Source organism: Rhinatrema bivittatum, chromosome 12, assembly GCF_901001135.1.
Source record: "Rhinatrema bivittatum chromosome 12, aRhiBiv1.1, whole genome shotgun sequence".
Lineage (NCBI taxonomy): Eukaryota > Metazoa > Chordata > Amphibia > Gymnophiona > Rhinatrematidae > Rhinatrema > Rhinatrema bivittatum.
This window is the reverse complement of record NC_042626.1, coordinates 50,186,570-50,200,507: the sequence shown is the minus strand read 5'-3', so window position 1 is coordinate 50,200,507 and position 13,938 is coordinate 50,186,570. Positions and strand designations below refer to the sequence as shown.

The 13,938-nt window shown below is 46.9% G+C and overlaps 1 protein-coding gene across 1 annotated transcript in view; it reads left to right on the top strand.

Annotated features, from left to right (window-relative positions):
- STAT3 (signal transducer and activator of transcription 3) overlaps window positions 1-13,938 on the top strand; it is a 186,441-nt gene that overhangs the window by 73,319 nt on the left and 99,184 nt on the right. The gene's annotated exons all lie outside the window — the stretch shown is intronic.

Genomic DNA, 13,938 nt, shown 5'->3' with positions numbered 1-13,938 from the left:
GCAATGTTCTTCCATAGTACCCTGAAAAAGATTGACCAAGTTGCCATAGACAATAGTGTCCTATCTGCATTTGGAAACTGTCCAAAGGCATAAATTGCATGAACTGATGAAACTTCGCAATAAAGCCATTCTGCAATGCACCACCTAGAACTTTGACTGGCACATTGAGCATGCCCAGCATGCCACTAACCCTGTGGCCAGATGGGGTCCCCCGTCAGTCTTTTTTTTTTTTTCCCCCACGCAGCAGTTGTCTCGCGGTTATTAGGAGCTCTGTGGGAATTTCACACTCAATTTTTCCTTACGGAATTTTTTTGAAAATTTCTTCAACTTTTTTCCCTGGCCTGACAAGTCCCCATCGTGTACCAACCTCTGCTGACGCTTCGGTAAATTTACTGTGCTTTTGCGGTTGGTTCCTGGCGGTGTACTTCTCGGTGCCCGATGGCCACCAACTGCGCGCCACCCCTTTTTCTCACATGGCGACTGGGTTTTGGAAGTGCCCCGAGTGTCCGAGGACAATGTTCATAACGGACCCTCACAACATCTGCGTGTTATGCCTCTGGCCTTCCCATGACGTCTGTCGGTGCACTAGTTATGCACAAATGACCCCTAAAGGTCGTTGCCTCTGCCTGGAGAAGATGGAGCACTTGTTTGCCTCAAAGCGCCCATCTCCATTGACTCCAGGTAAGAGCGCACAGAGTTGAAAGGTTCCGTTGTCTTCAACGACCCCCCCCCCCCCCTTCTTCATAGACATCTTAATAGCATCAAGGAGCCGGTGACCGTCCATCAAAGACATCGTCCCATTCTAAGACTTCAGCGTCCTCTGTGCCGGAGAAGGACCAGGACGAGCACCGTGAGAAACATCACTACCGGCACTGACACGCATCCTCGTCCGGTGCTGGCACAGACACGGCAGCAGCATCGACCTTGGTCGAGCCGCCTTCCAAAAAGGCCTGGGGAGAGGAGCTCCCATCATCCTCTGGACCTGGGACCCCGAGGCATTCCCCACCTACATCAGTGCTGGGTGCTAAGACTCCACAAATGCCTGTGGACCCTCCGGCAACGCCTAGCCTGCCTCCAACCCTGGACGCCGCATTACCTACGCCTGCCTTCCGGGAGGAATTGGACAGTATGGTACAAGAAGCAGCACTAAATGCCCTGGGGCTTGTTGAACCAGGTCTGTGGCATCAGTTTTCCTGTTTACTGGAGGCACAGTTACTGGGTGCTCCCAGATGCAGTGTAATAGGTCTAGAAGAACCTCATGTACAGGAATTGCCATGACTTCCTTTGGAGCATCCACAAATTGCAGTACCTCCAGCATTTGGTGTCTGGCATCTTCCTCAGTTTCCAATTTGAATGGGATGGTTTCGGACTTCTCTGACAAATCTGGCAAAGGAGAGGTCCTCCAGGGGTGAAAATTCTGATAAAAGCTCTTCAAAAGCTTGTGAGTCGGGGGAAGCGTCATCCCCTCAAAAGAAGGCTAAAAGATCTCTGCCTCTCTTTTCTGCCCCACCTGGGAAGGAACAAAAGCCATTGGATGCTTTAGGCCGCAGAGTTTTCCAGGGCTCAATGCTAATGGCTCATATAGCAGCCTACCAGCTTTATATGACACAGTACACCAGAAATCTCTGGAAACAAGTCCAAGATTTCTCAGAAACCCTACCTGACCAATTCCAAGACAGACTATCCTCCATCCTACAAAAGGGATTAGAGGCTGGAAAGCATGATGTCAGGGCAGCCTACAATGTCTTCGACATTTCATCCAGGGTATCAGCAGCCAGAATTAGCACCAGGTGCTGGGCTTGGCTGAAAGCTCTGACTTGCGCCAAGAAGTTCAAGATAAATTGGCTGCACAGGGGACAATTTGTTTGGTGATGAGATTCAAGAGGCAGTGGCGCAACTCAAAGATCACCATGAAACCCTGCACCAATTGTTGGCTGCCGCCTCTGATTTCTGGTCCACAACCAGAAGAGGATTTAGACGAGACGCCAGAAAGCTAACCTATAGGCCACACAAGTACTACCCTCCATCCCGTGCTAGAACATCCAGACCCTCACAGAGACCAACCTAGTCAGCACAGACACCCCCCACCCCCCCAAAGCTCAACCAGCCCACCAGACTGGTCCTGCAGCAGGCTTTTGACTCCCATCTAGAGACCAGCAGACTGGGGGTTGTGGTGAGCAAGCAGACCCTGTCCACCTGGCTGGTGGACTGTATTTCCTTCTACTAGAGGGAAGCATGAAAGCGCATTCAGTCAGCCGTGGCAACGTCAGTAGCGCACCTCCGTTCGGTACCTTTTGCTGACATATTTAGAGCTGCCACTTGGAGTTCTTTCCATACTTTCGCAGCTCATTACTGTCTCGACAAGGCTGGCAGGCAAGACTGCGTCTTTGGCCAGTCTGTATTGTGTAATTTCTTTCCAATTTAGTAACCCAACTCTTCCTATCTACAGCCCACTGAAATTCAGGCTGCCCTTCATAACCAACAGCACCCCTGTTGTTATGCCTGTTGCATATTGTTTGCTGCTTGGTTCACTTTGGTTGGGCATCTTGTAGCTTGCTATTCACCCATATGTGAGGACTACCATGCTGCTTGTCCTGGGAGAAAGCAGAGTTGCTTACCTGTAACAGGTGTTCTCCCAGGACAGCAGGATGTTAGTCCTCACGAAACCCACCTGCCACCCTGTGGAGTTGTGTTCACTGACGTTTTATTATTTTTCACTCGTACATTTTGCTACAAACGAGGCTGAAGGGGGACCCCTTGTGACCACAGGGCTAGTGGCATGCTGGGCATGCTCAGTGTGCCAGTCAAAGTTCTAGAAACTTTGGCAAGTGTTCCGTGACATCTGCTGTCCTGGGAGAACACCTGTTACAGGTAAGCAACTCTGCTTTTTCCTTAATGGCATAACTGAGGAATCGTGCAGTTGCAGGTCTTTGAGCTCCTCAGTTGCAGACTGCAGCTTATTCAATGAATCCACTGTAGTGGCTGATATTTTATTTGAAATTTCTCTGATTAAGTCTTCTTTCAAAGTTTAAGAACATAAGAAATTGCCATGCTGGGTCAGACCAAGGGTCCATCAAGCCCAGCATCCTGTTTCCAACAGAGGCCAAACCAGGCCACAAGAACCTGGCAAGAACCCAAACACCAAGAAGATCCCATGCTACTGATGCCAGTAATAGAGGCCATTCCCTAAGTCAACTTGATTAAGAGCAGTTAATGGACTTCTCCTCCAAGAACTTATCCAAACCTTTTTTAAACCCAGCTACACTAACATCATTAACCATATCCTCTGGCCTCAAATTCCAGAGCTTATTTGTGAGTTTTTAAAGTGTGGCCACAAATTCCATTGCCATTTTAGGTGAGGTAGGTCAAACCTTCTCTCTTAAGTCTCTGCATTTTGGTTGTCATCCCTTTCCAAGGTAATCTGATCCTTAATCGTAAGGTATTCAGCATTGAGTAGGAAATTGCCCTGCTAGATTTTTGGTCAGAAAAAGCGCAGTGTCAAAGGATCCTGCTCAAACGTCTTTATGGCTTCTCAGACTACCATCTTTCCAGAAGTTAGTACATGAATTGGGAGAGAGAGCTTTCTCCTTCAAAACACACTCCCCCCCCCCCCCCCCCATCTCCCACCTAGTCACCATCTTCATTGTTGGGGTCTTGGGTTAGTGTTCCCTTGCTCCTAGGTTCAGAGGAGGGATATATAACAATCCTCTCTGACCACTACCTGAGCCTCCAGAGCATTCCTGTCCTCAAGAAGACCTCTTACTCAAAATGTTTAGACGTGCTTGGAGATGAGATGCATAAATATAGATTCTCGCACTGAGGTCTTTGGTCTCCTTTCAGTTTTGAACACTCCCATCAGAATCGGCAGCTACATGTGTTCACAGTATATTACAGCAGTTGCAGATGAGAATGTGGGAAAAGCCCACCTCTTGTACCCCAACTGCAAGAAAGTAAGACCTCAAATATAGAGTGTAAAAAATCACCAGGTTTTGGAGTAGGCCATTTACTACCTCATTCTATCGTGATTTGAATGTGATCTTTGCAGGGCAGGTTCAAAGAAATTTTATTATCCCAGGTTACTCAACAATTTTGTTAAGTGCATGGATTTCTTCTCACCTATTTTACATGGTGCAGCACTTGCACGATTGTATTTGAAAACTAAAACCCTTTCTTCAGCCTACTGAGGGCGGAAGTTTTTATCCACAATCACTCCTGGATGCTGATGAGTGCATATACCATATACTTTGATCAGTCTGTGAATCCTTTGATACCATATTGCATACCTCTACAGCTTCTACTGGAGCGTGATGCCTGCTGAGAACCAGCTATCAAATCACAACTGTACAAGCGAGTGATGGAATCTTATAATACCCAATTTCTAAATACCATCAACATCCACCGACTATAATCGCCATAGCCTGTATTTTTATGAACAGTGAGACCTCATATATTGTGGCGGGCTCACCGTGTGAGTGCCCTTGGAACGCCACTATCAAGGTAGTGCGGTGATGATTTTGCAAATACACCGTCAAGAAATTCAAATCATCGGTCTCTCTGTTAGTATATGCACATTTGAGATAATGACAGCTTGTGTCAATTTACTACAATAGAGGCAGTGAAAAACACTTATCGTAGCGGGAGTATGCAGTAGGGATATAAACCACTGGCACTGGCCCTAGGCTGCAGCTGACACGGCGCGTGTTTCTGTCAAAAGCTTCCTCAGGGGCCGCACAATGCCAATAGATTCCCAAACGCTGCCACTGGACTCTGCCACTGGACTGGAGTTCAGTGGCAGAGTTTGGGAATCTATTGGCATTGTGCGGCCCCTGAGGAAGCTTTTGACAGAAACACGCGCCGTGTCAGCTGCAGCCTAGGGCCAGTGCCAGCGGTTTATATCCCTACTGCATACTCCCGCTACGATAAGTGTTTTTCACTGCCTCTATTGTAGTAAATTGACACAAGCTGTCATTATCTCAAATGTGCATATACTAACAGAGAGACCGATGATTTGAATTTCTTGACGGTGTATTTGCAAAATCATCACCGCACTACCTTGATAGTGGCGTTCCAAGGGCACTCACACGGTGAGCCCGCCACAATATATGAGGTCTCACTGTTCATAAAAATACAGGCTATGGCGATTATAGTCGGTGGATGTTGATGGTATTTAGAAATTGCTGAGAACCAGCAGCATGCAAGACATTCATGAAAAGCTGGCAGATGTTCCTTGTTTAGGAGAACACCTATTCAGAGAAGGAGAAACTCACTTGGATCAAAGAACAAAATGTAGTAGCCCAATCCCTTTCCATGGGACCTAAACAATAATCGAGACACTGCTTCTATGTTTTTAAGAGACCATGCTTTTAAGCATTGTGATGAAGTGCAGCCAGCTTTGAGGCAGGAAAATCCGGGCTGGATTAATACTGGGAGAACCAGGAGCCGAGTTAGGCAGCAGAGGGCGCCTGAGGGCAGAAAAAGGACTACAACTCAGATTCATGGAGGCACAGCTGAGCCAATGGGCAAGGGAGGATGCTGTTTAGGCAGCTGAGCTGAGCTCCAGTGACTCACACCCGAACCAATGGTGGTAGAGCAGGAAGGTGTGCCAAGAGTGGTTCTTGTGGCCAGAAAAGCAGAGCATCTTGAGGAAGGAGGAGGAGATGGACACCCAATTCCCCAGCAGAGGAAGCCTCAGACTCCATCATGGAAATGGAGTGTGTGACACTGCTGAAGGGGGGGTGGTGGTGGAATTTTGTATGTTTTTACTTTATTTTGCTGCACCGTGTTTGTGTTTAATGGAATGGGAAGGCCGCAACCTGCTGCACAACTGAGGGGAGTTGGGGTGAGTTGTGCAGCTCCCAGGCAGGGTGGTTGTTTGCTGGCTGGAGAAGCCAGAAGGTGTTTGTCCCTGTACAGTGGGGAGTTCTGTTTGAACCCATGGGGAGTTTTTGTGGCCCACTTGTGGTATTTGGTGGGAATGGTAGAAAAGGAAAAGACTGATACATTGTGATTACAAACTTTATCCCAGGACAAGCAGGATGCTAGTCCTCACATATGGGTGACATCAGTAATGGAGCCCTATGTACGGAAAACTTCTTTCAAAGTTTCTATGAAACTTTTGAATGGCACCGGAGTGCGTACTGAGCATGCCCAGCATGCTATGATATTCCCTGCCACAGGGGTCTCTCTTCAGTCTTCTTTTTTCCGCGAAGCGGTTAGCCTCGCGGTTTGATTGGAGTCTGAGGTGAAATTTCATCTCCAAAAAAAATCGGAAAATTTCGACAAATTATATTCACCGAGGGGTTTTTCCCATTTGTTACCGGCTGGTAACTTTTTTTCTTTTTCGATTCCCGGCTGGGAACGATAAAATTCGGGTTTCGCCGTTGACGGCCGTCCGGCGCCATGGCCTCCGGTTTTAAAAAATGCCCGAATTGTAATAGAACAATGTCTATTACTGATCCGCATGGTGAGTGTGTTCTTTGCCTTGGCAAGGATCACAACATCCAGGCGTGTTCATCCTGTGCTGAAATGACCACAAAGGGTCGGCGCCTAAGGGCCGAAAGGATGGAGCAGCTTTTTTCAGTCCAGCTGCTGCCAAGACCGTCAACTTCGGCTCAGTCTTCGCCATCGGCCTCGGTTCGGCAACTACTTTTAAAAAAGAAACTTCCGGCTGCGGGGGACGCTTCCACTCCATCCCCGTCGATTTCATCGAAGGCATCCACTTCAGGAAGCGACAAACAGCCTGAGAAGCATTGCCATCGACATCGACGGCGGGAGTCGGTGTCCGGAGACACTACCACAGGTACGGCCTCTCCGGCGAAGAAAACCCGGACGGAAGCAGAGGCTCCAAGGCCTACTGACGGGCGATCCCCACCGATATCGGTGCCGGGTTCCGAACCTCCTCAGGGCCCTGAGGAGGAATCGGCATCGCCAACACCGCCTCCCTCCACAGCTGCTCTGTTTTCAACAGCTGTGCGAGTGGAACTTGACACGCTCATTCGTCAAGCGGTGCAACAGGCCCTCCGAGACGCAATACCGCCATCGATGCCGATTCCACAACCATCGATGCCCATCTCTGCACCAACGATTCCGGGGTCATCGATGCCGCGGGAACCGACATCGATTCCAACCCCGGTGAATTCACCGTTACCTCGTACGCCTCCTCCGATTCCGTCTTCGGTGCCACCGATCCCCATGCCGGTGCCCTCACCAGGAATGCCGATTCCAACACCAGTTCCTCGGGAGGATATTCCCATTTTGCACCCAGTTTTCAGCAAATTGGACACACTACTGGGAATCCTGACAAGGCAAGCACCGCAGGATCCACTTCCAGGCCCTTCAGGGGTGCCAAGGCCCCCTAGGCCACACTCACCTGTAGGACCGTCAGTGCCTTATCCCAAGCCACAGCAGGAATCGGATGATTCACATTCAGAATACTCTTCGGAAGATTTATTCTCAGAACCATCTCCAACTGAGGATCACAGGAAGTCTCCACCAGAGGATCTTTCCTTCACAAACTTTGTTAGGGAAATGGCGGATACCATTCCATTCCCTATACAAACAGAGGTGGATCAGAGACAAAAGACTTTAGAAGTCTTACAGTTCGTAGACCCTCCAAAGGAGATGTTGGCAATCCCAGTTCATGAAGTCTTACAGGAACTTCAACACAGAATCTGGGAGCATCCAAGTTCTGTCTCACCGGTTAACAAAAGAGCTGAAGCCACGTACTTGGTACAACCAACTCCAGGATTCCAAAGAACACAACTGCCCCACCAATCAGTGGTGGTAGAATCCGCCCAAAAGAAGGCGAAGAGACAGAAATCTCATGCTTCAGTGCCGCCTGGGAAGGACAGTAGGTTGTTAGACAACCTAGGCAGGAAAGTTTTCCAGGGTTCCATGCTGGTATCGAAAATTACATCTTACCAGCTGTACATGAACCAATACCAAAGGAACCTCTGGAAGCAGGTGCAGGAACTTTCTCTGACCCTACCAGATCAATACCAAGAGGCCTTTCAAGCACTGGTACATAAAGGCCTTGACTCGGGGAAACACGAAGTCAGGGCCACTTACGACTGTTTTGAGACAGCAGCAAGGTTGTCCGCATCAGCTATAGCTGCACGACGATGGGCATGGCTGAAGGCATCGGATCTTCGCCTAGAGGTCCAAGATCATCTCTCTGATCTACCATGCTTGGGGGATAATCTCTTCGGAGACAAGATAAAGGAAGCGGTAGCGACACTTAAGGACCACTCAGAGACTTTAAAGCAATTGTCGTCTCAGCCTCAGGAGTCGCAGGCCTCTTCTAGAAAGTTTCCAAGAAGAGACACTCGAAGGCCTTACTATCGCCAACGAAGATACTACCCCCCAGCAGGTAGACAGAGGCCTAGCCGCCCAGCACAGCGCCAGCAGCCTAGGCAAAGGCAGCAGAGGCCTCAGCCGCCTCCACAAACAACGGCCACGTCGGGTTTCTGAATATCCCCAGAGAGCAGCAGCATAAATCCGTTCCCCGAAACACCTGTAGGAGGCCGCATTCAACATTTTCTCAGCAATTGGGCCTCCATCACCACCGACCAGTGGGTGTTATCCATCACAACCCACGGTTACAGGTTGGATTTCTCAACTACCCCTATGGAGAATCCACCACTTCACTCTCATTCAATAAATCAACACTCCATAATTCTTCAAACAGAATTATCCACCCTTCTGAGAACCAGGGCCATAGAACCAGTTCCTGGCCCTCAAAAGGGCAGAGGATTCTACTCTCGATATTTCCTCATTCCAAAGAAAACAGGAGGCCTTCGTCCTATCCTAGACCTCAGGAATCTCAACAAATTTCTCAAAAAAGAAAAATTCAGAATGGTATCCCTAGGCTCCATTCTGCCTCTTCTTCAAAGGGGAGATTGGCTCTGCTCTCTGGATCTTCAAGATGCCTACGCTCACATCCCCATCTACCCTCCTCATCGCCAGTACCTGCGGTTTCGAGTACTAGATCAACACTTTCAATACAGAGTGCTGCCATTCGGACTTGCATCAGCACCCAGAGTATTCACAAAATGCATGGCTGCAGCAGTGGCACACCTACACAAACAAAAGGTGCACGTGTTTCCTTATCTAGACGATTGGCTCATCAGAAGTCATTCAAAAGAAGGTGCCGTCGCGTCCCTCAAGCTCACCATCCAAGGCCTTCATTCCTTGGGATTTCTCATCAACTACCAGAAATCCCATCTGTCACCAACTCATCTACTACAGTTCATAGGTGCAGAGCTAAACACTACGCTAGCGACCGCTTTTCTACCAAAAGACCGTGCTCAGACACTTGTCCTCTTAACTCACGATCTCCGCAACCGATTCAAGGTGACGGCTCACCAGTGCCTCACTCTTCTAGGACACATGGCTTCCACGGTTCATGTAACTCCCATGGCCAGGCTGACCATGCGACTTCTACAATGGACACTCAAAACACAGTGGATACAAGCCACTCAACCAATGTCCACTCCTATTTACATCACACCAGAGCTCAAAACCGCACTTCTCTGGTGGACGCTAATGCCCAACCTGCTCAAAGGTCTACCTTTTCAGCAACCAGTGCCACAAGTGACATTGACTACAGATGCATCCACCTTAGGGTGGGGAGCACATATTGGTCATCTAAAAACGCAGGGCAAGTGGACACGACTCGAAGCTACTTTTCAGATAAACTTCCTAGAGCTTCGAGCTATACGTTATGCGCTGCATGCATTCAAAGACTGCCTATCACACAAGACTGTCTTAATCCAGACGGACAACACAGTAGCAATGTGGTACATCAACAAACAAGGAGGGACGGGATCGTACCTCCTTTGTCAAGAGGCAGCGCAAATCTGGGACTGGGCCCTGACACATACAATTCTTCTACGGGCCACCTACCTAGCGGGCATCCACAACACAGTGGCGGATCGTCTCAGTCGTCAGTTCCAACCGCACGAGTGGTCCTTGGATCCAACAATAGCGTCCAAGATCTTCCAGCGCTGGGGGCAACCGACGATAGATCTCTTTGCATCCCAGCTCAACTACAAAGTGAACAATTACTGCTCTCTACTCCGACAGCAGAGCAGCCTACCGAAGGACGCATTTGCTCGCCATTGGAGCTCAGGCCTGTTATACGCGTATCCTCCGATACCACTCATAACCAAAACACTAGTGAAGCTACAACAGGACAAGGGGACTATGATACTCATAGCCCCATACTGGCCTCGACAAGTATGGTTCCCCACACTGCTAGATCTCTCAGTCAGGGATCCCATTCGCCTGGGAGTAACTCCCAATCTCATAACTCAGGAACAGGGTCAGTTGCGCCATCCCAACCTTCAATCCCTGTCCCTGACAGCATGGATGTTGAAAGCTTGATCTTACAGCAATTCAACCTTCCATCCGCTATATCTCAGGTACTTATAGCTGCACGTAAACCTTCCACTAGAAAGAATTATTCCTACAAATGGAAACTGTTTACGCTGTGGTGCACTCAGCAGGATTTAGATCCTTTCACTTGCCCCACTACATCACTACTAGATTACCTTTACCTTCTTTCAGACTCTGGTCTTAAGACATCATCTGTAAGGGTACACTTAAGTGCAATCTCAGCTTACCATAATAAGCTGGACGACGCTCCTATCTCCACACAGCCTCTCGTCAGTAAATTCATGAGAGGCTTAGCTCACATTAAACCTCCAGTTCATTCCCCAAGCATACAATGGGATCTGAACGTAGTACTCACTAGACTTATGCGTTCTCCTTTTGAGCCCATAAGTACCTGTGACCTTAAATACCTTACTTGGAAAACGGTTTTTCTCATAGCCATCACTTCGGCCAGAAGGGTCAGTGAGTTGCAGGCACTAGTCACATACGAACCTTTTACAAAGTTCTTACATGACAGGGTAGTCCTCCGGACACATCCAAAGTTCCTTCCTAAGGTTGTCACGGAATTTCACTTAAATCAATCAATAGTTTTACCTACATTCTTTCCTAGGCCTCATTCCCATCAAGGTGAAAGAGCCCTACATACCTTGGACTGTAAGCGTGCACTCTCCTTCTATTTAAATCGCACTACAGCCCAAAGAAAATCCAGTCAGCTGTTTGTATCCTATGATCCAAACAAGCCAGGTAAAGCAGTGAGTAAGCATACTCTGTCAAACTGGCTAGCAGATTGCATACAATTTTGTTATGAAAAAGCAGGCCTTACTCTTCAAGGGCGAGTAAAAGCACATTCAGTAAGAGCGATGTCAACTTCAGTAGCACACCTTCGCTCTGTACCTATTCTGGACATTTGTAAAGCAGCAACATGGAGTTCTCTTCACACCTTTGCAGCTCACTACTGCTTAGACAAAGAGGGAAGACAAGATTCAGCCTATGGACAATCCGTCTTAAAAAACTTGTTTCCAGTGTAATCCCAACTCCTTCTACATCCAACCTGTTGTGATTTCGGCTGCTTCATTTCAATAACAATACCTTACGGTTACTTCAGCACAAAATGAATCGGCCTCTAGCTTGCTAATCACCCATATGTGAGGACTAGCATCCTGCTTGTCCTGGGATAAAGCAAAATTGCTTACCTTGTAATAGGTGTTATCCCAGGACAGCAGGATGTAGTCCTCACGAAACCCACCCGCCACCCCGCGGAGTTGGGCCTCATACGTTTTATTATTTTATTTTTGGCTAACGCTCATTGCTACAAAACAAGACTGAAGAGAGACCCCTGTGGCAGGGAATATCATAGCATGCTGGGCATGCTCAGTACGCACTCTGGTGCCATTCAAAAGTTTCATAGAAACTTTGAAAGAAGTTTTCCGTACATAGGGCTCCATTACTGATGTCACCCATATGTGAGGACTACATCCTGCTGTCCTGGGATAACACCTATTACAAGGTAAGCAATTTTGCTGTTTTTGTGTTTGTTCGCTGGAAACTTGGCTGGACTGGTGGCCAGGCAATCCCCCAAAACGAGTGCAGGCTCTGTAGAGGCCTGAAGAGCAGCTGAGCCCAGCAACGGAGATCTCTGTAGAGGGAGAGATTCAGAGACAGTGCGGCAATGGACTACCCTCTTGAAAGTGACATACATGACCCGAGACAATATGCTCCTTCCAGCCTTTTCAGAGATACCAACTTCCGCCTCTTCTGCTCAACAGCAACAACTTCGAGCTCATCTTCGACAGCCTTCAGTAGCACAAGTCCACCTCAAGCCTGGGCAGTTTTTAATCTCTACAGAAGTTCAACAGCCCTCTCCAGTTGGTGGAAGAATCCAGACCTTCTGGAGGAATGGCACAAAATAATGAAAGATCAGTGAATTCTCGATTTGTGAAATTGGGATATCGTTTTGTGTTTCTCTGGCTATCATTTCTTTCTCATTATTTTGACTTTCAGTCTGGATCTGTCTCGCTAAACGCAGCTCTGTCTGGAAGTGGATGTGCTTCAGCAGCAGGCAGTTGAACCAATCCTTGCATTCCAGCATGGACAGGGATTCTACTCCTGAGACATTATCATCCCAAAATATTTGGGAGATTTGAGACCCATTATGGATCTGAGAAGCCTGAACAAGTATCTATTCCGAGAGAAATTCAAAATGAATTCCCTCAAAATATTTCTTCCCTGCATCCAAAAGGGGGGATGGATATGCATATGCCCACATATTCGTCCATCCCTCCCATTGGAATTGTCTTTGATTCAGAGTGATCTCTTCCCATTATCAATGTAAAAACCTCATTTTTAGGCTTTCAGCAACACCAAGGATCTTAACCAAATGTCTAGCGGTAGTAAATGTGTGCTTACGACATCTGGAATCAGTCTTCCCATACCTAGATAATTGGCTAGTCTCGGCCAATTTCCAGAATGACATATTAATCTCCCAGCAAAAATTAATTCATCTTTTACAGACATTGGGATTTCTGGTGAATTGTGAGAAATCAAATCTAATTTATCAGAGAATGGACAGATTCACTGTAGGAAAGCACCTTTCTTTTTCCACAGGAATGGGTGAACACAGATCACTGATTCACAAACTGTTGACCTTGCAACACTCCCTGGAGAGTAGACTACCTAGTTACATTTAACTCTAAAATTGAGGCAGCTCATGAGCCAACGCCCATGCAGGAATTCCCCGCACATGCTCAGTACAGCTAAAACCCTTACTAACTTGGAGAAGTGAGTCCATTCAGTGCCACTGGATGATGTCATTGGTTATGTCATACTGCTGTTTACTATTTATGGTAATTAAGCTTGTTTTATTTATAAACATTTGAAATTCCCTTTTTTCCAAGAGTGGCTCTCAAGGCGGATTACAATTAAATTTTAATTTTAGCTAACATTAATTGCAGGGTCACTTTCAATCATCTTTTGCATGTTCTATTAGTACCCAGATAACTACTCATCTACCTAATTTCTTAATGTTATCTGTTCAGATGCCCTTCCTTTGCGCTCAATTTTCTTTTTTCTGATTGAAAATTGTAATGATATTGTAACTGTAATTTTGATTTGAATTTTTTAATTATAAATACACCTTGAAATGGATGCTACTATATTTCCAAATCTGATTTAAATTTGATTGTGATCCACCTTTAGACCATCTTTGGTGGGGAGGCAGAATATGAAATGTTTATAAATAGTTACTATCTTGGTAAATTGCTGATCATTGAGTTACTTTATGCAAGTTCATCAGTGTGCATTTTGATAGTTTTAACATGTATTACAGAACAATGCACATAATTAACCAAAACTACTTGAAATCAATTCGTAATGTTTTACCATGTACCAATTGCATTTTTAAACACAAATACAATTTACAGTTATATTGCAAGTAACCACAAGCCAAATATATGTTGCTTCTCTGTTTTTGTTATGTTAGAAGCTGCTGAGGGTCATTGCCCTTCGATTCTTCAGTATGCAGGAAATGTGCTTTCCTTTTTTCTGTTT